Source organism: Oncorhynchus mykiss, chromosome 28 (genome assembly GCF_057628025.1).
Source record: "Oncorhynchus mykiss isolate SJ-2025 chromosome 28, ASM5762802v1, whole genome shotgun sequence".
In the NCBI taxonomy this organism is placed as follows: domain Eukaryota; kingdom Metazoa; phylum Chordata; class Actinopteri; order Salmoniformes; family Salmonidae; genus Oncorhynchus; species Oncorhynchus mykiss.
The window spans coordinates 26,751,800-26,776,041 of record NC_143049.1 but is presented as its reverse complement, the minus strand read 5'-3'; the positions used below and the strand labels follow the sequence as shown (position 1 = coordinate 26,776,041).

Sequence of the window (24,242 nt, the reverse complement as noted above, 5' to 3'; positions counted from 1 at the left end):
CTTTCAGGCCAAAGAGTTCAATCTCGGTTTCATCAGACCAGAGAGTCTTGTTTCTCATGGTCTGAGAGTCCTTTAGGTGCCTGTTGGGAAACTCCAAGAGAGCTGTCATGTTCCTTTTACTTATGAGTGGCTTCCATCTGGCCACTCTACCAAAAAGGCCTGATTGGTGGAGTTCTGCAGAGATGGTTGTCCTTCTGGAAGGTTCTCCTATCTCCACAGAGGAACTCTGGAGCTCTGTCAGAGTGACCATCAGGTTCTTGGTCACCTCCCTGAGCAAGGCCCTTCACCGATCATCTCAAGGATGATCAATGGAAACAGGATGCACCTGAGGTCAATTTCGAGTCTCATACCTGTTTTCATTTAGTCTTTATGGGTTATTGTGTGTAGATTGATGTGGATTTTTTTTATATCAATTTCAGAATAACGTAACAAAATGTGGAAAAGGGGAAGGGGTCTGAATACTTTCCCGAATGCACTATATATCTCTGTCTCTGTCTCTATCTCCCTGTCCCTGTCTCCTTCCTTCCCTCTCTCATCCTCTTTTTTCCCCTCTCTCCCCCTTCTCTTCCTCCTGCGTCGTGCTACACGCTAGTAACTCTCTACATCAGGTCATTAACACCAACATTAAGTGCCCAGTGAATCCACAGCCTCTCCATCTCCTCTTTGCCTCTCTGCTTCCCACCCATAAAAACACAGCTACCATAATGACACTGCCACACGTTACAATCAGGGACAAGGGAAAGAGGAGATCAATCTCCAATATGAAGGGCAAAGAAGCAAAGCTATTAGGGATGAGTACCAAAGCAAATGGGTTTGTGTGTTTTCTATTTCTTCATCTTGATAGAAAATGAAGCTATGAATGTGTCTCTGTTGATAGGGGAGCGTAGTCTGATGCGACCCCCTGGGGTCATGATTAACAGGCTAAGTGTTCAATTGAAGAGAAAGCGCTATGGTGGAGTCATAGTGAGAAGAAAGGGAGGAAGATGAAGAGGGAAAGAAAGAGGGATGGAGAGAAAATCAGAGTGATAGCGAATTGTTATATTATATTTATTTGGCCACAGTGGTACCCATTCTTTGTCAATGAAGCTTATTCAAATGTCATTTGTTTGGTAGAGTGAACCAATGGGGAAGGGATGTAAATGTTTGGAAAAATAGAGGCAAACAGACACAGAGAGGGGGATAGAGGGAGGGATAGAGAGAGGAATATAGAGAGGGATAGAGAAAGGTATAGAGCGAGGGATAGAGAGAAGGATAGAGAGAGGTATAGAGAGAGGGATAGAGAGAGAGATAGAGAGAGGGATAGAGAGAGGGATAGAGAGAGGGATAGAGAGAGGTATAGAGAGAGGGATAGAGAGAGGGATAGAGAGAGGTATAGAGAGAGGGATAGAGAGAGAGATAGAGAGAGGGATAGAGAGAGAGATAGAGGGATGAATATAGAGAGGGTAGAGAGAAGGACAGAGAGCGAAAGCAGGAGAAACCAAACTCTCCACTCCTCCTCATCACACCCTGTTTACCTTGACTCTACCATCCATAATACATTCCAGCAACATACGTCTGTGCTCAGACCATAACGTATGTAGCAAATATAAACAGTGTGGGATCTGAGATGTTATTTAACAGACCGGGCCTTGGGCCAGGGGAAATGGATGCAGAGACGAGACAATTCCATTATCACCAAGATGACAGGTGATGATTCCTTTTCTATTTGCCTCCACTCTGAGGTCAGAGGCAACGCCATGGTGGAGTGCAGTGGGTGGAGAAGATTAAATATCATATTATATGATCTAACAGTCATAATAGAACGAGAGGATAGAGGAAACATACAAAGGCTTTGATATTGAAGTGTTTACTATTAGTAGACCGGCCAACCTGGAAAACATGATTGGAATTGCTCTTGGTTGTTACAGGCTGTTGCATCCAGGTTTGATCAAACCATGCTAGGGTGGATGTCATCCTAGATGGCCATTTTCAAGGGGTCAAATGTGACATCTGGTGAAAGTCTGTGTTCTACTGTATCATTTTACATTGACACCTGTACATCTTGGTGAAATTGTTCTGCGGAGAGATACTGTATGTGTTCAATGGGAATAGGAAATGTACATTGAATAAAGATAAGGATGCAGCATCTGACCTCTCTAATACACACTCACACACACTTCATCAGCCATTACCCACACATGTCCAACACCGTAGATAAACCTGTGCTCATTATTCCACACAAAGTTTGTTGTTGTCTTGACATTCTGGGGGCACAGATAAGATGCTTAACAATGGATTTCCATCTAAATAATGAAGTATTGTCTATCTAGAGCCACATACTGTACATGCAGAACATATAGCACTAAACACCTTGATAACAAAAGACTACACAGTGGATAAATATGGTGCCCCTGACTCATCCAATAGTACACATTACAGACCTGTAAAGTCTGTGTGTGTGAGTGTACACATTCTTTTCTTGGATGTCCATGTCTTTTATCTCTTTTTTAAATGATGCTAGACTTGATATTGCACTCTTTTTAACAATTTCAACGTTGAACAAAAGGTATTTTCATTTATTGTGGCTGCGTGGAGGGTAGAGTTAATCTTCTTTTCCTAAGTACTGATGGATTGCTGGGGGGGGGGGGTAAAGGTCAGACACAGACCAAGGAGGAGAGATACACATGCAGGAAACAGGAAGTGACTGAGGGCCAAATACACTATTATAAACCGCAGACTCCGAGAGAGAGTGAGTGCCAAGTCAGTGCCTAGTCAAGCCTAGGGTTGCAAAGCTACCGATAATACCAAAGTTAACAGAATAAATGGCAAACTATCGTAACGTTGGTAATTTATACTTCGATCACTGTAAAAAATAAGTAATTCATATATAAAGTGTTAATTTATTATATCCGTGTCCATATTGTCTATGAATATCTAATAGATATACCATATGGTTAAAGTGAAAGTAGCCTAATTAATGGAAAAAGCATCTAATCAACAATGGCATTATTTTCAATTAACTCTGCAACTCTTCCAACTATCGACTTTTTTCACAACTGTCACAGGTTTCATGGCAAAACATTAACAACAAATACATAGAAAATAAATAAAATAGTGTACAAAAAATAGATAAAGGATATTTCATGCTAAATCCCTCATATTGAAAACCACTGGTATTCAACAAGTTGAGGGTTTATACACTGAACAAAAATATAAACACAACGTGCAACAATTTCAAAGATTTTACTGAGCTAAATTTCATATAAGGAAATCAATCAATTGAAATAAATTCATTAGGCTCTAATCTATGGATTTCACATGACTGAGAAAACAGATTTGCATCTGTTGGTCACAGATACCCTAAAAAAATGTGCGGAGTTAAGAGCCCAACGAACAGAGTTGGCTCTCTGTTATTATAGAAAGTACAACCTCTTTGTCTTCGTGGCAGTTTAGCATATGTGTGGAAAAAGGGGCGGAACATAGTAAAAAAGGCGATTGGTTTGTCTGTGCATATTAAGATAACCCGAAGTTGATATCACGAGGGCTCAACCGTATAACTCCGTTTGTCACAGTTCACACTATAATGTGGTCCTTCCTGCAAGTTTCCATACAACTGACTTCTTGCAGATAATAAAACCACGGGAAGTCTCATACTGTGGTTGCACCCAAACGGATCTTAGCTATACGCCCAGTCTTATGACTAAGTCACACAAAGACAAGTTAGGTTAGAAAAAAACACTAACATAACAAGATACAATTCACTAAGTAGTAAAACACGGGATAACATGACTCATTTAGTCATTTTCCCCCCACAAACCCAAAAGGGTTCTACCTGGAACCAAAAAGGTTCCACCTGGAACCAAAAAGGGTTCATCAAATGGTTATCTTATGGGGACAACCAAAGAACCCTTTTAGGTTCTAGCACCTTTTCTTCTAAGAGTGTAGGGACATTGATCAGAAAACCAGTCAATGTCTGGTGTGACCACCATTTGCCTCATGCAGCGCGACACATCTCATTCACATAGAGTTGATCAGTCTGTTGATTGTAGCCTGTGAAATGCTGTCCCCCTCCTTTTCAATGGCTGTGCGAAGTTGTTCGATATTGGAAAGAACTGGAACATGCTGTCATACGCATTGATCCAGATAAATCCAAACATGCTCAATGGGTGGCATGTCTGGTGAGTATGCAGGCCATGGAAGAACTGGGACATTTTCAGCTTCCAGGAATTGTGTGCAGATCCTTCTGCACACTTCTCCAGCGTGCCAGTGGCCATCGAAAGTGAGCATTTTTCCACTGAAGTCAGTTACGACGCTGAACTGCAGTCAGGTCAAGACCCTGGTGAGAATGACGAGCACGTACAAGAGCTTCTCTGAGACTGTTTCTGACTATTTGTGCAGAATTTCTTTGGTTATGCAAACCCACAGTTTCATCAGCTGTCCGGGTGGCTGGTCTCATACTATCCTGCAGGTGAAGAAGCCTGGATGTGGAGGTCCTGGGCTGGCGTGGTTACACATGGTGTGCGGTTGTGAGGCTGGTTGGATGTCCTGCCTAATTCTCTAAAACCTCTCCTTGGTCCAGGTGTTGTAGCTGGTATCTCTCTTTTATCATAGTGTTGTAGCTGGTCTCTCTCTTTAGTCATGGTGTTGTAGCTGGTCTGTAGCTGGTCTCTCTCTTTAGTCATGGTGTTGTAGCTGGTCTGTAGCTCGTCTCTCTCTTTAGTCATGGTGTTGTACCTGGTCTGTAGCTGGTCTCTCTCTTTAGTCATGGTGTTGTAGCTGGTCTGTAGCTGGTCTCTCACTTTAGTCATGGTGTTGTAGCTGGTTTGTATCTCGTCTCTCTCTTTAGTCATGGTGTTGTAGCTGGTCTGTAGCTGGTCTCTCTATTTAGTCATGGTGTTGTAGCTCGTCTGTAGCTGGTCTCTCTCTTTAGTCATGGTGTTGTAGCTGGTCTGTAGCTGGTCTCTCTCTTTAGTCATGGTGTTGTACCTGGTCTGTAGCTGGTCTCTTTCTTTAGTCATGGTGTTGTACCTGGTCTGTAGCTGGTCTCTCTCTTTAGTCATGGTGTTGTAGCTGGTCTGTAGCTGGTCTCTCTCTTTAGTCATGGTGTTGTAGCTGGTCTGTAGCTCGTCTCTCTCTTTAGTCATGGTGTTGTACCTGGTCTGTAGCTGGTCTCTCTCTTTAGTCATGGTGTTGTAGCTGGTCTGTAGCTGGTCTCTCACTTTAGTCATGGTGTTGTAGCTGGTTTGTATCTCGTCTCTCTCTTTAGTCATGGTGTTGTAGCTGGTCTGTAGCTGGTCTCTCTATTTAGTCATGGTGTTGTAGCTCGTCTGTAGCTGGTCTCTCTCTTTAGTCATGGTGTTGTAGCTGGTCTGTAGCTGGTCTCTCTCTTTAGTCATGGTGTTGTACCTGGTCTGTAGCTGGTCTCTTTCTTTAGTCATGGTGTTGTACCTGGTCTGTAGCTGGTCTCTCTCTTTAGTCATGGTGTTGTAGCTGGTCTGTAGCTGGTCTCTCTCTTTAGTCATGGTGTTGTAGCTGGTCTGCAGCTGGTCTCTCTCTTTAGTCATGGTGTTGTAGCTGGTCTGTAGCTGGTCTCTCTCTTTAGTCATGGTGTTGTAGCTGGTCTGTAGCTGGTCTCTTTCTTTAGTCATGGTGTTGTAGCTGGTCTGTAGCTGGTCTCTCTCTTTAGTCATGGTGTTGTAGCTGGTCTGTAGCTGGTCTCTCTCTTTAGTCATGGTGTTGTAGCTGGTCTGTAACTGGTCTCTCTTCTCAGTCATGGTGTTGTAGCTGGTCTGTAGCTGGTCTCTCTCTTTAGTCATGGCGTTGTAGCTGGTCTGTAGCTGGTCTCTCGCTTTAGTCATGGTGTTGTACCTGGTCTGTAGCTGGTCTCTCTCCTCAGTCATGGTGTTGTACCTGGTCTGTAGCTGGTCTCTCTCTTTAGTCATGGCGTTGTAGCTGGTCTGTAGCTGGTCTCTTGCTTTAGTCATGGTGTTGTACCTGGTCTGTAGCTGGTCTCTCTCTTAAGTCATGGTGTTGTAGCTGGTCTGTAGCTGGTCTCTCTCTTTAGTCATGGCGTTGTAGCTGGTCTATAGCTGGTATCTCTCTTTGGTCAGGTTGTTGTTGCTCATCATTGATATCATCATCTCTGTTTGCTGGTCCTCTGTTACAAGAGTCACCATCTAAAATGCTGTCAATATTGGCATAGATATTCTCAGACATCTTCTGTCTCAGTTACTGGTACCAGATGTTCTAGTAATGTTTGTTGGTGTATGTTGTAAGAAAGCTGTGAACACTGTGCAGTGAGTCCGAAAGGTTTTATACAGTATGTGTCACGCCTGCTCCCGCTCCCCTTTCCTGGCGCTCAAAGGTGCCAGGCTCCCCAGCATTACTGATTCCTGTCACCATCATTACGCACACCTACCTGCCCAAGTCACGTGCATCAGGAATTGTTGGACTCACCTGGACTCAATCACCTGTGTCATTACCTCCCCTATATCTGTCTTTTCCCAAGCTCTGTTCCCTGCTTCAGGATTATTTGTCATATGTTGTTGTGTTACCCGTGTGCTGTCGCTGTTCCTGTCTTGTTCCATGTCTGTTCCTTATTAAATGTTGACTCCCCGTACCTGCTTCTCTACTCCAGCGTTGGCCCTTACAATATGTGACTGTAACCACCAATGGACAGGAAGCTACCATTCCAGGAATACAATGCAAAACAATTTGTATGATTGGCTGGTGAATGCAATTCCCCAGAAAGTCTGCCACTAATAGGTAGCTGTGGTTTGTGTGAAGTGAGGTGAAGTGAGGTGACTAGCAGACCTGCAGGAAATGACACTTGCATCTTTGCATTTGTCTCTTTGGAAAGTCTTTTCAACGTCCGTGGAGCAGTTTTATAAATGTGAGCAGCAGACCCGTAAATACTGTATCACTTCACTCTAATACTGAAGATTTACCGAGAGGTACTAGGCCTACCTACTGTAAAACTGTAGAGGTGTATAACTAATAAAATGGTACAGGTCCCGGGGTGTGTCAGGAATATTTGTTCTATTTTCATAAACGTTATTATGATTATGATTGTAGTGTTTGAGAGATAAACAGCATGTTATTATCTGATTGGATGCGCATAGTTTTATTGGCAGGCCCTCATTGGTTGTTGGCCAAGGTATTCAATTGTGTTCCTTTTGAGCACGTGCAGATGTATCCACTGTCATGTTGGAAATAAACCTCTTCGTGATGTTAATGCTGCTTCCTTTAACCGGGGATGCAACAGATTGGCCACTAGGTACCAGAGTTTTTGTCCGAAGGGGAATAGAGCGAGCAAGAAAGAGTTAGCTCCATGGAGATAGTCTGTGTAGAAAAGCTAGCACCGAAGATGGCATTCGGCAAGGCCGAGGATTTTCACTTCGAGGAAAGGTGAAGAAAGTTTTTAAGCCTATTTGGAAAGGTTGTTACAAAATGTTGAAGCTAATGGGCTCAAGTACGAGGATGATACGTCGAAAGCCATTTTTCTGACGATTGTTGGCAATTTGTTAATGGACTTATTATCCTCCACAGAAACCAAGTGAAAAAACATTGAAAAGTCACTACATACCGAGGACAAATTTTATTGCTGAATGATGCAAGTTTCATGCAAAGAGTCAACTCAAGGGAGAGTTGATTAGTGAGTCACATGTAAATTCGGTCTGTTTCTTGAAGAGTCATTACGGGATAGATTTGTGTGTGGTGTTAAAAGTGCAGAGCTGAGAGACCGTTTACTGAACGTAGCTCACACAAAATACTTACATTAGCACTGGCTGTGGATATGGGATTTTCTTTAGAAGTTACAAAGTAAAGTACACAGCAGTTTTCACAAAATACTTTTAAAGCAAATGTAGTTGAGAAGAAAAGTGTTTCCAAGAAAATGGAGGCAACAGGTAAACCACGTTACCATTGTGCGGGAAAAGGGCACAAGCCAGATGTGGGCCGCTACAAAGATTTTGAGTGTCGGGAGTGCAAGAAGAAAGGACACATAGCCAGGGCATGCCGCTCGCGTCTGGTGGGACACAATGACATGAAGCAAGTGAAATGGAATAAGCACCTGGATGCTACTGAGGGAGAGGCCTCCTTACTGCGACTACAGGAAGTCGAGAGGAGCAACGATGATCAGCACTAGGGCAACGCACACCAGCGAGAGAGAGGACAAGAACGTCATTGCAACAGAGATGAGCATTGTATTGCACTCAAGCGCCAGAGTGATGAGCATAACATCTCAAATGAGAGTGAGACATCAGCCATTTTCACCAGTGACTATGAGTTAGGTAACGTAAAAGGAACTGAACTGTTTCCATTAGATACAGGTAAAGACATTACTAAACCGTATTATGTGTATATAAGGGTAGATTAACCTTTTACATTAGATACAGGTAAAGACATTACTAAACCGTACTATGTGTATATAAGGGTATATGATGTAAAAGGTATCACAGCCAAGATACATTTAACTAAGGGGGCTGAACCTATGTTCTGCAAGCTTCGCCCAGTGCCATATGCACTTAGAGAAGCTGTTAAAACACAGCCAGTCCAGTTGAAGTCAGAAGGGCTTCTTACTCCATTTAACTACAGTCAATGGGCTGCTCCAATGGTGTGTATACCACAAACAGATAATAATGTAAGAATGTGTGGAGATTAAAAGGTAACTATCAAATCGGTGGCTGGAAGTAGATCAGTATCCGTTACCAAAAACGCAGGACTTGTTCACAAAGCTGGGTTTGTCACAGGCATACCAGCCAGAACAACTAGAGGAGAGGTCTAAACACTATTTCACCATGAATACTCATAAGGGCTTGTTTAAGGTCAACAGGCTTCCTTATGGTGTTGCCTTTGCGTCAGCTATTTTTCAGAAAATCCATCCACTCCATAGATGGGGTGATCTGCTATTTTGATGATATACTGATCACAGGGCGTGACACAGAAGAGCACATGAGAAATCTGGAGGAAGTCCTAAAAAGACTGAAAGTCTGCAATCTGAAGGTTAAAATAGAGAAATGTTCTTTCTTCCAGAACAGAGTAACCTATCTAGGTCATGTGATAGATGCAGAGGTGATACACGCCATGAAACAGAAAACTGAAGCTATTGAGAAGGCTCCTATTCCTACAAACACCATTGAGCTCAGGTCTTTTCTTTCGTTACTTAACTATTATGGCAAATTCATTCCAAATCTGTCTACCATAGTCATTGTTACGGTGAGTGAATGAGGACCCAAAAGCGAACTAACTTAAACAGAGCTTCTTTAATAACCAAACATAGGTAGGCTCAGATAGACCGGCAGATTCCGACAGGACAGGACAAGGTTACAGCAAACATGACGATAGTCTGGCTCAGGCATGAAACACAACAAACAAGAATCCGACAAGGACAGGAACCAAAACAGAGAGAGATATAGGGGACTAATCAGAGGGAAAAAGGGAACAGGTGGGAAACGGGGTGACGAGGTAGTCAGGAGGAGACAAGGAACAGCTGGGGGAAAGCGGGGGAGAAAAGGTAACCTAATACGACCAGCAGAGGGAGACAGGGTGAAAGGAAAGGACAGAGACACAACATGACAATACATGACAGTACCCCCCCACTCACCGAGCGCCTACTGGCGCACTCGAGGAGGAAACCTGGCGGCAACGGAGGAAATCCTCGATCAGCGCACGGTCCAGCACGTCCCGAGAGGGAACCCAACTCCTCTCCTCAGGACCGTACCCCTCCCAATCAACGAGGTACTGGTGACCACGGCCCCGAGGACGCATGTCCAAAATCCTGCGGACCCTGTAGATGGGTGCGCCCTCGACAAGGATGGGGGGGGGGGGGGAAGACGAGCGGGGGCGCGAAGAACGGGCTTAATACAGGAGACATGGAAGACCGGGTGGACGCGACGAAGGTATCGCGGAAGAAGAAGTCGAACTGCGACAGGATTAATGACCCGAGAAATACGGAACGGACCAATGAACCGCGGGGTCAACTTGCGAGAAGCCGTCTTAAGGGGAAGGTTCTGAGTGGAGAGCCAAACTCTCTGACCGCGACAATATCTAGGACTCTTAGTTCTACGCTTATTAGCAGCCCTCACAGTCTGCGTCCTATAACGGCAAAGTGCAGACCTGACCCTCTTCCAGGTGCGCTCGCAACGTTGGACAAAAGCCTGAGCGGAGGGGACGCTGGACTCGGCGAACTGAGATGAGAACAGCGGAGGCTGGTACCCGAGGCTACTCTGAAAAGGAGATAGCCCGGTCGCAGACGAAGGAAGCGAGTTGTGGGCGTATTCTGCCCAGGGGAGCTGTTCTGACCAAGACGCAGGGTTGCGAAAAGAAAGACTGCGTAAGATGCGACCAATAGTCTGATTGGCCCGTTCTGCTTGACCGTTAGACTGGGGGTGAAAGCCGGAAGAGAGACTGACGGAAGCCCCAATCAAACGGCAAAACTCCCTCCAAAATTGAGACGTGAATTGCGGACCTCTGTCCGAAACGACGTCTGACGGAAGGCCATGAATTCTGAAAACATTCTCGATGATGATTTGTGCCGTCTCTTTAGCAGAAGGAAGCTTAGCAAGGGGAATGAAATGAGCCGCCTTAGAGAACCTATCGACAACCGTAAGAATAACAGTCTTCCCCGCTGACGAAGGCAGTCCGGTGACAAAATCTAAGGCGATGTGAGACCACGGTCGAGAGGGAATGGGCAGCGGCCTGAGACGGCCGGCAGGAGGGGAGTTACCGGACTTAGTCTGCGCGCAGACCGAACAAGCAGCCACGAAACGACGCGTGTCATGCTCCCGGGTGGGCCACCAAAAACGCTGGCGAATGGAAGCAAGCGTACCCCGAACGCCAGGGTGGCCGGCTAACTTGGCAGAGTGAGCCCACTGAAGAACGGCCAGACGAGTAGGAACGGGAACGAAAAGAAGGTTCCTAGCGCGGCGCGGCGACGGAGTGTGAGTGAGCGCTTGCTTTACCTGCCTCTCAATTCCCCAGACAGTCAACCCGACAACACGCCCCTCAGGGAGAATCCCCTCGGGGTCAGTGGAGGCTACTGAAGAACTGAAGAGACGAGATAAAGCATCAGGCTTGGTGTTCTTAGAGCCCGGACGATAAGAAATCACGAACTCGAAACGAGCGAAAAACAGCGCCCAACGCGCCTGACGCGCATTAAGTCGTTTGGCAGAACGGATGTACTCAAGGTTCCTATGGTCAGTCCAAACGACAAAAGGAACGGTCGCCCCCTCCAACCACTGTCGCCATTCGCCTAGGGCTAACCGGATGGCGAGCAGTTCGCGGTTTCCCACATCATAGTTACGTTCCGACGGGGACAGGCGATGAGAAAAATACGCGCATGGGTGGACCTTGTCGTCAGAGAGGGAGCGCTGAGAAAGAATGGCTCCCACGCCCACCTCTGACGCGTCAACCTCGACAACGAACTGTCTAGAGACGTCAGGTGTAACAAGGATAGGAGCGGATGTAAAACGATTCTTGAGGAGATCAAAAGCTCCCTGGGCGGAAACGGACCACTTAAAGCACGTCTTGACAGAAGTAAGGGCTGTGAGAGGAGCTGCCACCTGACCGAAATTACGGATGAAACGACGATAGAAGTTCGCGAAGCCGAGAAAGCGCTGCAGCTCGACGCGTGACTTAGGGGCGGGCCAATCAATGACAGCTTGGACCTTAGCGGGATCCATCTTAATGCCTTCAGCGGAAATAACAGAACCGAGAAATGTGACGGAGGAGGCATGAAAAGTGCACTTCTCAGCCTTCACAAAAAGACAATTCTCTAAAAGGCGCTGGAGGACACGTCGAACGTGCTGAACATGAATCTGGAGTGACGGTGAAAAAATCTGGATATCGTCAAGGTAAACGAAAACAAAGATGTTCAGCATGTCTCTCAGGACATCATTGACTAATGCCTGAAAGACAGCTGGAGCGTTAGCGAGGCCGAAAGGAAGAACCCGGTATTCAAAGTGCCCTAACGGAGTGTTAAACGCCGTCTTCCACTCGTCCCCCTCCCTGATGCGCACGAGATGGTAAGCGTTACGAAGGTCCAACTTAGTGAAAAACCTGGCTCCCTGCAGGATCTCGAAGGCTGAAGACATAAGAGGAAGCGGATAACGATTCTTAACTGTTATGTCATTCAGCCCTCGATAATCTATGCAGGGGCGCAGAGACCCGTCCTTCTTCTTGACAAAAAAAACCCCCGCTCCGGCGGGAGAGGAGGAGGGGACTATGGTACCGGCGTCAAGAGCTACAGACAAATAATCCTCGAGAGCCTTACGTTCGGGAGCCGACAGAGAGTATAGTCTACCCCGGGGGGGAGTGGTTCCCGGAAGGAGATCAATACTACAATCATACGACCAGTGTGGAGGAAGAGAGGTGGCCCTGGACCGACTGAACACCGTGCGCAGATCGTGATATTCCTCCGGCACCCCTGTCAAATCACCAGGCTCCTCCTGTGAAGAAGAGACAGAGGAAACAGGAGGGATAGCAGACATTAAACATTTCACATGACAAGAGACGTTCCAGGAGAGGATAGAATTACTAGACCAATTAATGGAAGGATTATGACAAACTAGCCAGGGATGGCCCAAAACAACAGGTGTAAAAGGTGAACGAAAAATCAAAAAATAAATGGTTTCGCTATGATTACCAGAAACAGTGAGGGTTAAAGGTAGCGTCTCACGCTGAATCCTGGGGAGAGGACTACCATCCAGGGCGAACAAGGCCGTGGACTCCCTTAACTGTCTGAGAGGAATGTCATGTTCCCGAGCCCAGGTCTCGTCCATAAAACAGCCCTCCGCCCCAGAGTCTATTAAGGCACTGCAGGAAGCTGACGAACCGGTCCAGCGTAGATGGACCGACAAGGTAGTGCAGGATCTTGAAGGAGAGACAGGAGTAGTAGCGCTCACCAGTAGCCCTCCGCTTACTGATGAGCTCTGGCTTTTACTGGACATGAAGTGACAAAATGACCAGCAGAACCGCAATAGAGACAGAGGCGGTTGGTGATTCTCCGTTCCCTCTCCTTAGTCGAGATGCGGATACCTCCCAGCTGCATAGGCTCAGCTCCCGAGCCGGCAGAGGAAGATGGTAGTGATGCGGAGAGGGGGGCAACGGAGAACGCGAGCTCCTTTCCACGAGCTCGGTGACGAAGATCAACCCGTCGCTCAATGCGAATAGCGAGTTCAATCAAGGAATCCACGCTGGAAGGAACCTCCCGGGAGAGAATCTCATCCTTTACCTCTGCGCGGAGACCCTCCAGAAGACGAGCGAGCAAAGCCGGCTCGTTCCAGCCACTGGAGGCAGCAAGAGTGCGAAACTCAATAGAGTAGTCTGTTATGGATCGATTGCCTTGACATAGGGAAGACAGGGCCCTGGAAGCCTCCTCCCCAAAAACAGATCGATCAAAAACCCGTATCATCTCCTCCTTAAAGTCCTGATACTGGTTAGTACACTCAGCCCTTGCCTCCCAGATTGCCGTGCCCCACTCACGAGCCCGTCCAGTAAGGAGAGATATGACGTAGGCGACACGAGCAGTGCTCCTGGCGTAAGTGTTGGGCTGGAGAGAAAACACAATATCACACTGGGTGAGGAACGAGCGGCATTCAGTGGGCTCCCCAGAGTAACACGGCGGGTTATTGATTCTGGGCTCCGGAGATTCGAAAGCCCTGGAAGTGGCCGGTGGATCGAGGCGGAGATGGTGAACCTGTTCTGTGAGGTTGGAGACTTGGGTGGCCAGGGTCTCAACGGCATGTCGAGCAGCAGACAATTCCTGCTCGTGTCTGCCTAGCATCGCTCCCTGGATCTCGACGGCTGAGTGGAGAGGATCCGAAGTCGCTGGGTCCATTCTTGGTCGGATTCTTCTGTTACGGTGAGTGAATGAGGACCCAAAAGCGAACTAACTTAAACAGAGCTTCTTTAATAACCAAACATAGGTAGGCTCAGATAGACCGGCAGATTCCGACAGGACAGGACAAGGTTACAGCAAACATGACGATAGTCTGGCTCAGGCATGAAACACAACAAACAAGAATCCGACAAGGACAGGAACCAAAACAGAGAGAGATATAGGGGACTAATCAGAGGGAAAAAGGGAACAGGTGGGAAACGGGGTGACGAGGTAGTCAGGAGGAGACAAGGAACAGCTGGGGGAAAGCGGGGGAGAAAAGGTAACCTAATACGACCAGCAGAGGGAGACAGGGTGAAAGGAAAGGACAGAGACACAACATGACAATACATGACAGTCATGCCTTTGACCGCTCTACTGCAGAAAGGTGTCAAATGGGAATGGTCCCAGAAAAGCCTTTGTGCTTTGCAGGAAGCTAAGAGACATCTACCTACTGGCCAGGTGTTAGTTCACTAAAACCCGGAGCTACGGCTCATACTAGCCTGTGATGCTTCACCGGTAGGTATAGGTGCAGCGATTTCTCACAAATCTAAGGATGGTTCTGAGAAACTGATAGCATTTACTTACTAAAACAGAAAGGAACTATTCTCAAATAGAAAAAGTAGCACTAGGATTGGTTTTTGGACTTAACGCAATTTCATGAGTATCTGTATGGTAGGAAATGTACCTTGCCTCTTCTTAAGATTCCTGGTCCTAATACAGGTGTCCCAACACATGCAGCAGCTAGAATGAGGAGTTGGTCTTGATTTTAGCAGCTCACATATACAGTGCCTTGCGAAAGTATTCGGCCCCCTTGAACTTTGCAACATTTTGCCATATTTCAGGCTTCAAACATAAAGATATAAAACTGTATTTTTTTTGTGAAGAATCAACAACAAGTGGGACACAATCATGAAGTGGAACGACATTTATTGGATATTTCAAACTTTTTTAACAAATCAAAAACTGAAAAATTGGGCGTGCAATTTGACATTTTTTCCCATTCCTCCTTGCAAAACAGCTCGAGCTCAGTGAGGTTGGATGGAGAGCATTTGTGAACAGCAGTTTTCAGTTCTTTCCACAGATTCTCGATTGGATTCAGGTCTGGACTTTGACTTGGCCATTCTAACACCTGGATATGTTTATTTTTGAACCATTCCATTGTAGATTTTGCTTTATGTTTTGGATCATTGTCTTGTTGGAAGACAAATCTCCGTCCCAGTCTCAGGTCTTTTGCAGACTCCATCAGGTTTTCTTCCAGAATGGTCCTGTATTTGGCTCCATCCATCTTCCCATCAATTTTAACCATCTTCCCTGTCCCTGCTGAAGAAAAGCAGGCCCAAACCATGATGCTGCCACCACCATGTTTGACAGTGGGTATGGTGTGTTGAGGGTGATGAGCTGTGTTGCTTTTACGCCAAACATAATGTTTTGCATTGTTGCCAAAAAGTTCAATTTTAGTTTCATCTGACAAGAGCACCTTCTTCCACATGTTTGGTGTGTCTCCCAGGTGGCTTGTGGCAAACTTTAAACAACACTTTTTATGGATATCTTTAAGAAATGGCTTTCTTCTTGCCACTCTTCCATAAAGGCCAGATTTGTGCAATATACGACTGATTGTTGTCCTATGGACAGAGTCTCCCACCTCAGCTGTAGATCTCTGCAGTTCATCCAGAGTGATCATGGGCCTCTTGGCTGCATCTCTGATCAGTCTTCTCCTTGTATGAGCTGAAAGTTTAGAGGGACGGCCAGGTCTTGGTAGATTTGCAGTGGTCTGATACTCCTTCCATTTCAATATTATCGTTTGCACAGTGCTCCTTGGGATGTTTAAAGCTTGGGAAATCTTTAAACTTCTTCACAACAGTATCTCGGACCTGCCTGGTGTGTTCCTTGTTCTTCATGATGCTCTCTGCGCTTTTAACGGACCTCTGAGACTATCACAGTGCAGGTGCATTTATACGGAGACTTGATTACACACAGGTGGATTGTATTTATCATCATTAGTCATTTAGGTCAACATTGGATCATTCAGAGATCCTCACTGAACTTCTGGAGAGAGTTTGCTGCACTGAAAGTAAAGGGGCTGAATAATTTTGCACGCCCAATTTTTCAGTTTTTGATTTGTTAAAAAAGTTTGAAATATCCAATAAATGTCGTTCCACTTCATGATTGTGTCCCACTTGTTGATTCTTCACAAGAAAATACAGTTTTATATCTTTATGTTTGAAGCATGAAATGTGGCAAAAGGTTGCAAAGTTCAAGGGGGCCGAATACTTTCGCAAGGCACTGTAGGAGAGACTGTACAAACTGTCAGAGGAGCATGGCAAGGCAGATGCGTTGTCCAGACTCCCACTGAGTGATTGTAGGGGTCCTACACCAAATCCAGTGTATAGAGTGTCGGTTATAGATGGCTTGCCAGTCACTGCTAAGGATATAGCACTCAAAACTGATAAAGATCCAGTATTGAAAATGGTTGAAAATGGTTAAGCAGTGTGTAATGTCAGGATGGCCAAACCATGTACCAGACAAAGTACCAGACAATGTACCAGACAAACCTTATGTCAAAAGAAATAACTTACCATTGAGGATGACTGTATTCTTTGGGGTTACAAGGTGGTGACTCCACAAAGCCTGTAAAGCAGACTATTGGCAGAACTACATGAGAGTCATTGGGGTATAGTTAAGATGAAATCCTGAGCTAGAAGTCTTCTCTGGTGGCCTACACTTCATGAAAACAACTGAAGTAAGTCTTTGTGACATATATAAGCAGCAGTGTAGCAGGCCTGCAAAAGTGCCAGTACCAACATGAAAATGGGCATAAGGTCCATGGGAGAGACGACACTTAGACTTTGCAGAAGACCAAAAGCAAATGTTTTGGTTGTTATGGATGCTTATGCTAGATGGCCAGAAATCAGTGACAAACCACAGAAGGTCAGCTCCTTCTCTGTTGATCAAGAGGTATTGGTAAAGAATTACAGGGGAGGAGAAAAGTGGTTGAATGGTGTGATAACTAAGATTCTGGGTGCTGTCACATACATGGTTAATGTTGAGGTTAACTCTGCGAAAAGACATGTGAATCAGATGTTGAACATCAAGCCAAGGAGACAAGGTGATGCCCTTGCAGAGGGAGATGGTTCTCTTTATGTAGGAGGATCTTGGGACTATGATGTTGATGACGTTGATATGGACAATGCGAACACTGTGCCTCAGGGATGTGAACAAAGAAATGTGTAACAACTTGTTTTGAAGAATCCTGTTACCTGTAAAAGGAAATGCTAAAACGCTGTAAATGGGTTATGTAATCAGGAGCTGTATAACAACAAAAAGACAATGTCAAAGGTAAAATAAGGTTCTCAAAACTAGTTGACATTGCAGGGGAGGAGTTGTGGTGTTTGAGAGATAAACAGCATGTTATTATGCACACCTGGTTAAAGTGGTATGCATTTGTTCAATGCGTGATATGGGAAATATGTTTCTGATTGGTTGCGCATAGTTTTATTGGCAGGCCCTCATTGGCTGTTGGCCAAGGTATTCAATTGTGTTCCTTTTGAGCGCGTGCAGATGGACTCCGCTTGGAACCGGCTTTGTTGTATCCGTGGTCATGTTGGAAATGAACCTATTCTTGATGTTAAGGATTTATACTGTGGAGTTTCTCTTTACAATAACGAAAAAGAACCCGCTTCCTTTAACCGGGGATGCAACAATAATAGCAATAGCTGCCGGTGGCTCAAACGGGTTGGATTTTGATGAATGAACAAGGGACAATAGCTGCAACGAGGGCTTGGCCACCCACTGGCCAATCAAGGCGTTCCATGGCTTAATTCTGCATGCCGTGCTTCATGGGGTTGGGATGGTGTTCTTTGGCTTTGCAAGCTTCCCTCTTTTCCCTCCAAACATAACGATGGTAATTATGGCTAAACAGTTCTATTTTTGTTTCATCAGACCAGAGGACATTTCTCCAAAAAGTACATAACGATCCCACATGTGCAGTTGCAAACCGTAGTCTGGCTTTATGGTGGTTTTGGAGCAGTGGCTTCTTCCTTGCTGATCAGGCCTTTCTGGTTATGTCGACATAGGGCACACTTTACTGTGGATATAGATACTTATGTACCTGTTTCCTCCAGCATCTTCACAAGGTTCTTTGCTGTTGTTCTGGGATTGATTTGCACTTTTCGCACCAAAGTACATTGATCTCTAGGAGACAGAACGCGGCTCCTTCCTGAGCGGAATGACAGCTGCGTGGTCCCATGGTCTTTATACTTGCATATTATTGTTTGTACAGATGAGCGTGGTACCTTCAGGCATTTGGAAATTGCTCCCAAAGATGAACAGACTTGTGGAGGTCTACAATTATTTTTCTGAGGTCTTGGCTGATTTCTTTTGATTATCCCATGATGTCAAGCAAAGAAGCACTGAGTTTGAAGGTAGGCCTTGAAATACATCCACAGGTACACCTCCAGTTGACTCAAATGATGTCAATTAGCCTATCAGAAGCTTCTAAAGCCATGACATCATTTTCTGGAATTTTCCAAGCTGTTTAAAGGCACTGTCAACTTGGTGTATTTAAACTTCTGACCCACTGGAATTGTGATACAGTGAATTATAAGTGAAATAATCTGTCTGTAAACAATTGTTGGAAAAATGACTTGTGTCATGCACAAAGTAGATGTCCTAACCGACTTGCCGAAACAATAGTTTGTTAACAAGAAATTTGTGGAGTGGTTGAAAAACAAGTTTTTGTGACTCCAATGTAAGTGTATGTAAACTTCCAACTTCAACTGTATTTCCAGTGGCGAACCGTGACTATTGGAGCTAGGCCCTCAGTTGCGGAAAAAGATCTGATGTCATACATATAGATAAAAACTTGGATGCCTGTGTATACAGAGCATGACTTGAGAATTTTCTTTTGCAGACCTATGTAGGAGATGCAATTATTTGATGTCAGAGTCAAACGGTCCTAAACCACGCCTCGGCTGTGGCTCACAGAAGCAGCACACGTACACAACGGTGGCAAATATCGATAGGAGGAACCACGTTAGAAAAAAATATGGTTGTGTCATTTCAACGAAACATTTTCCAACAGTCACTCAGATAGTGGCGGAATAAATTCAACCACACAACTACTGACATTGTTTCAAGACCACAGACAGTATATGCTGTCAGAGAGAAGAAACGTTGCGCTCTATTCGATGTTCTATCTCCATGCAACAATACAAATATACACCACAACACGAAATGTCATGTACCCAGTACTTCCAAATGCATGGTCATTACCTTTGTTTTTACCACACAACCAGTGATCTAAAGTAGAAATAATATTTTACAAATGATATGAACGAAAAGCAAGCTGTAGATGAAAACCAAAAAGTCCACTCACCATGATGATTATCATTTCAAAAAAAGTCCATTGCCCTGTCCTTCTTTATGAAATGGGCAATGGCGTGTTCATATAGCTTATCTTTTGATTTTACATCCAAAATAAGTTGTTTTTCAATCGAGATCAAAGCCTGTCCAGTGGTGTTCCTGGAACATGTTTGATCCTTTTTAGTACCGAAAATGTTCTTTCTACTGATGCAGTGGACACTGGAATGGTCAAAACTAGACAGGTAAGCAGATACAATTGGTGCATACTATCATTTAGTCTCTTCTGCTGGAGAAAGTGGAGCAGATCAGCCGGGCTCTTACCCTCGAAGTCAGACACTGAGTACAGAACGGTGAGTTCTGTTTTAAGCCCCGGCGAATCAAAATCAGGACCATAGCTTTGCTCGAGACTTGAGAACGCAGCGTTTGGAAAGCTTGGCGTTTCCCTATATATTGGGAACTTTTGGAGGGCAAGGAACATGAGCCTTTCATGGTCATTGAATCTGTTTCTTAACTGAGTGATAATGTTGTCGGTGATCGCACTGTGTAGCTGTTAGTACTGTCCACATATGTCTCCTTATGTCTTCAAACGTCTCCTTGCATATGTGTCCTGCGCCCCCTTGGAACTCCGGTCTCACTCAGTGTCCTCGTAGATGGAATCACATTTCCCTTTTTCCCTCTCTGTGGTGTTGCAGAAGTCGTCCACCCTTGACAAGGAGAACTGCATGTCAAACTCTCTGTTCTGCAATATTCCAAACAGCATGTCAGAGTATGCAAATATGGAGTAGAACGCGGATAGCCAGAAGCAGAACTCAAAGCTTGTCAGGTGCATCCATCTGCACTGTGGTTGGTGTCTTCATCAGAGTCTTCGTGATGGTCCACTATGTATTCAAAGAGTTCAATGAGTTCTGCATTTTTTTCCTACACAGTGCAAACTAAGCGTGAGGAGAAGTTCCGTCGTGTTGGCGTCACTCTGTGTAGTCTTCGCTGGCATATTTCATCCAGTAGTTTTGCTCGTTTGACAGATCTTGAGAAAAACGCTGCTAGGCCACCAAGATATTGCGTTCTTTTAGTTTACCAGCACCTTGTGACACCAGATTAAGAGTGTGCGCATAGCAATGAATGAACAGACCTTTCTTGGTTTGTACTCTGTTTATACCAGAGGCCATGACTGCGGCCCCATCGTAACACTGTGCCACAACTTTGGCCATTCACACTCCTCTAAAAAGCTTATAATAATAAAACGCTTCTGCCCGTTTATCCTCAGTTACATTCTCAAATTTGAAAAACCTTTCCTTCACAACACCATCGGTAGTGTAACGCAACACATAAGACTTTTGGGCCACATTGCTGATGTCTGTCGTCTCGTCATGTCTGTCGTCTTGTTACAAAGGGGGTTTTCTTCAATTCTTCCTTCATGACATTTGTCATTACATTCGCGACCGCGTGTATCAGGTCCTTTTGGATTTAGCTGGAAATGCCTGTGAACTCGATAGCCAAATGGCAGTTTAACGTACTGTCATACTCAGTTAAGAAATCCAGTATTTCCAAGTAGTTTCCCTCATTAGCTGATTCTTTACCCTCATCATGTCCTCTGAATGCTAAATCTTGTTTGCCTAAAATGAATAAGGCACTCTAGAATCTCCCTGTTGTGCCTGACTTTATCATTGTGAGCAAGTGTCTCATTACGCCGCTGCTCTTTAAGAAGAAGATCTACTCTTGTTTCCCCAAATGTTTTTAAACTCACTGTAGCTCACAGGTGTGAAGTTGAGTTTTGGTGTCAAAGTGCCGACTTTGTCAAACAGGCTAAATCTTTGAAACCAGTTGTTCAGGTTGAGCTGTTATCGGTGCTGAAGAGTAGGCAATTCCAACAGTAAAGCTTTTTTTGTCAGCTCACAGCTGGTTATCCACGGATAGCACTCATAATTATTAACTTGAAAATGCCTTTGAAAACTCTTTCCTTGTGGCGCCAAATCAGGCAGTGCAAGAATTGGTCTCCCGTTCTGTACAAGATTGAACTTTTCATTAAAAGTTAGTCTTGAACAGGGCGATGCAATTTAGCCACCATATCGTTCTTGATTACTCGCTCTGCAGTTGCCATCGCCATTGTTACATACACTCACTACAAAAAGCTAGCCAGCTAGCTAGGCTCAAGCGTGAGAAAACAAGATAAGGCTTGCTATTGGCTCTGAATTAGTGACGTATACTTAAGCCCTCTAGAGGGCCTTGAGACATCATACAATTGTCCAACATATTACATGACCATTTGTGATTGGTTGATTCTACTGTCATTCCAAAATGCTGCTCTAATGGAAGTCAATGTCAATGGCATTGGCTGGTGCTTTCTATTCAAAGCCTGAGGGCCTAGCCAATGAGTGTTGAGCCCAGATAGATTATTTCTACCAAGAGACTACCAAAGACCAATTCTGATGGGATATTTTTCTCTCTTGGATGTTAACCCTTCTTTTTCCAACACAAACTGAATAAATTCAATAGGAAGATCATTACAATTAAGACAACAAATATTAAATCAATGAAAACAAAATTACAATATATAAAAATATATACAGATTTGTATCTGAGGGTGTAGAGGGCCCTGTAGAGGGTGCGGAGTTTACTTCAAACTCTCTGAGGGTGTAGAGTTTGAAGTACAGGCCTTCGCAGGCTCAGGATGTCCTGAGCTGACAGTAATACATTGCTGTATCTTTATCTGATGCTGTGTTAGACATCACAACTGGTAGACAGGGAACTGACTTTCAAGAAGTCGGTGCCCACCTAACCACCAGTTTTATCATGGCTCAGGCTTAGACCAAGATGCAGACACAGGAGGTGGATAGTATTTAAAGTAATGGGATACACCTGGTGGGGATGGAGACAATCACAAGACAGGTGAAACAGATCAGGGTGTGACAAGTTTGTGAACACGAATAGAAAGGAACAGTCTTGACATTTCTGCATATTTCTTTGAAGCTTCATATCAAATGTCTTAATGATTTACTTGCTCATATCAAAAAGTCATCCCTCAAGCGTAATTCAGGGGCCACATCTGCTACATACACATGCATTAATATAACACTGTTACGATGAGCGGCACATGAAAAGTCATTCCATATCAATCAACTCAGGAGAGTGCTCAGCACAATCCTCCTCCCCGTTTGCTCGATCCCCACCGCCATTATCAGGTTGTTTTCCCAACCAATAGGCTGTGGTCAGTGGGGTAACGTCCACCCATTTCCAGGTCCCCTCGCTGTCTTTGTCAGTCAGGCCAATCCAGACCCTCTTGTTCAGCTTAGTGAGAAATGTCTGCTTTGCTGTTTATGATCATCAGATCTGCTTCTTTCTCAATGCAGTGTTATCTGCTCTCATACGAGGATTTGACCTCAGAAGAGATATAATACCATCTAGACTGAAACAGCGTTCAGCCTTCAGGCCCAGTTTGTTTTAAGGCAGAAAATCTCTTCTGAAGATAGTCTCTCTCTCTCTTTAACAGGTCTCTCTCTTCGGCCAGGTTGTTGTAGCTGGTCTGAAGCTGGTCTCTCTCCATGGTCATGGTGTTGTAGCCAGTTCGTAGCTGGTCTCTCTCCATGGTCATGGTGTTGTAGCTGGTCTGAAGCTGGTCTCTCTCCATGGTCATGGTGTTGTAGCCAGTTTGTAGCTGGTCTCTCTCCATGGTCATGGTGTTGTAGTCAGTTTGTAGCTGGTCTCTCTCCATGGTCATGGTGTTGTAGTCAGTTTGTAGCTGGTCTCTCTCCATGGTCATGGTGTTGTAGCCAGTTTGTAGCTGGTCTCTCCATGGTCATGGTGTTGTAGCCAGTTTGTAGCTGGTCTCTCTCCATGGTCATGGTGTTGTAGCCAGTTTGTAGCTGGTCTCTCTCCATGTTCATAGTTTTGTAGCCAGTTTGTAGCTGGTCTCTCTCCATGGTCATGGTGTTGTAGCCAGTTTGTAGCTGGTCTCTCTCCATGGTCATGTTGTTGTAGCTGGTCTGACGCTGGTCTCTCTCCATGGTCATGTTGTTGTAGCTGGTCTCTCTCCATGGTCATGGTGTTGTAGCTGGTCTCTCTCCATGGTCATGGTGTTGTAGCCAGTTTGTAGCTGGTCTCTCTCCATGGTCATGGTGTTGTAGCTGGTCTGACGCTGGTCTCTCTCCATGGTCATGGTGTTGTAGCTGGTCTCTCTCCATGGTCATGGTGTTGTAGCTGGTCTGATGCTGGTCTCTCTCCATGGTCATGGTGTTGTAGCCAGTTTGTAGCTGGTCTCTCTACATGGTCATAGTTTTGTAGCCAGTTTGTAGCTGGTCTCTCTCCATGGTCATGGTGTTGTAGCTGGTCTGATGCTGGTTTTGTAGCCAGTTTGTAGCTGGTCTCTCTCCATGGTCATGGTGTTGTAGCCAGTTTGTAGCTGGTCTCTCCATGGTCATGGTGTTGTAGCCAGTTTGTAGCTGGTCTCTCTCCATGGTCATGGTGTTGTAGCCAGTTTGTAGCTGGTCTCTCTCCATGGTCATGGTGTTGTAGCCAGTTTGTAGCTGGTCTCTCTCCATGGTCATGGTGTTGTAGACAGTTTGTAGCTGGTCTCTCTCCATGGTCATGGTGTTGTAGCTGGTCTGATGCTGGTCTCTCTCCATGGTCATGGTGTTGTAGCTGGTCTCTCTCCATGGTCATGGTGTTGTAGCTGGTCTGATGCTGGTCTCTCTCCATGGTCATGGTGTTGTAGCCAGTTTGTAGCTGGTCTCTCTCCATGGTCATGGTGTTGTAGCCAGTTTGTAGCTGGTCTCTCTCCATGGTCATAGTTTTGTAGCCAGTTTGTAGCTGGTCTCTCTCCATGGTCAGGGTGTTGTAGCCAGTTTGTTGCTGGTGTCGCTCCATTTTAAACTTTATTTAACTAGGCAGGTCAGTTAAGAACAAATTCTTATTTTCAATGACAGCCTAGGAACAGTGGGTTAACTGCCTGTTCAGGGGCAGAACGATGGTCATGGTCAACACCACGATGGTCATGGTGTTGTAGCCAGTGTGTAGCTGGTCTCTCTCC

The 24,242-nt window shown here is 45.2% G+C and overlaps 1 protein-coding gene and 1 pseudogene across 4 annotated transcripts in view; one reads left to right on the top strand and one right to left on the bottom strand.

Annotated features, from left to right (window-relative positions):
• LOC110508791 (ephrin type-B receptor 1) overlaps positions 1–24,242 on the top strand; it is a 376,500-nt gene that overhangs the window by 170,658 nt on the left and 181,600 nt on the right. The window lies entirely within an intron of this gene.
• On the bottom strand, positions 4,350–24,079 carry LOC149970809 (uncharacterized; annotated as a pseudogene).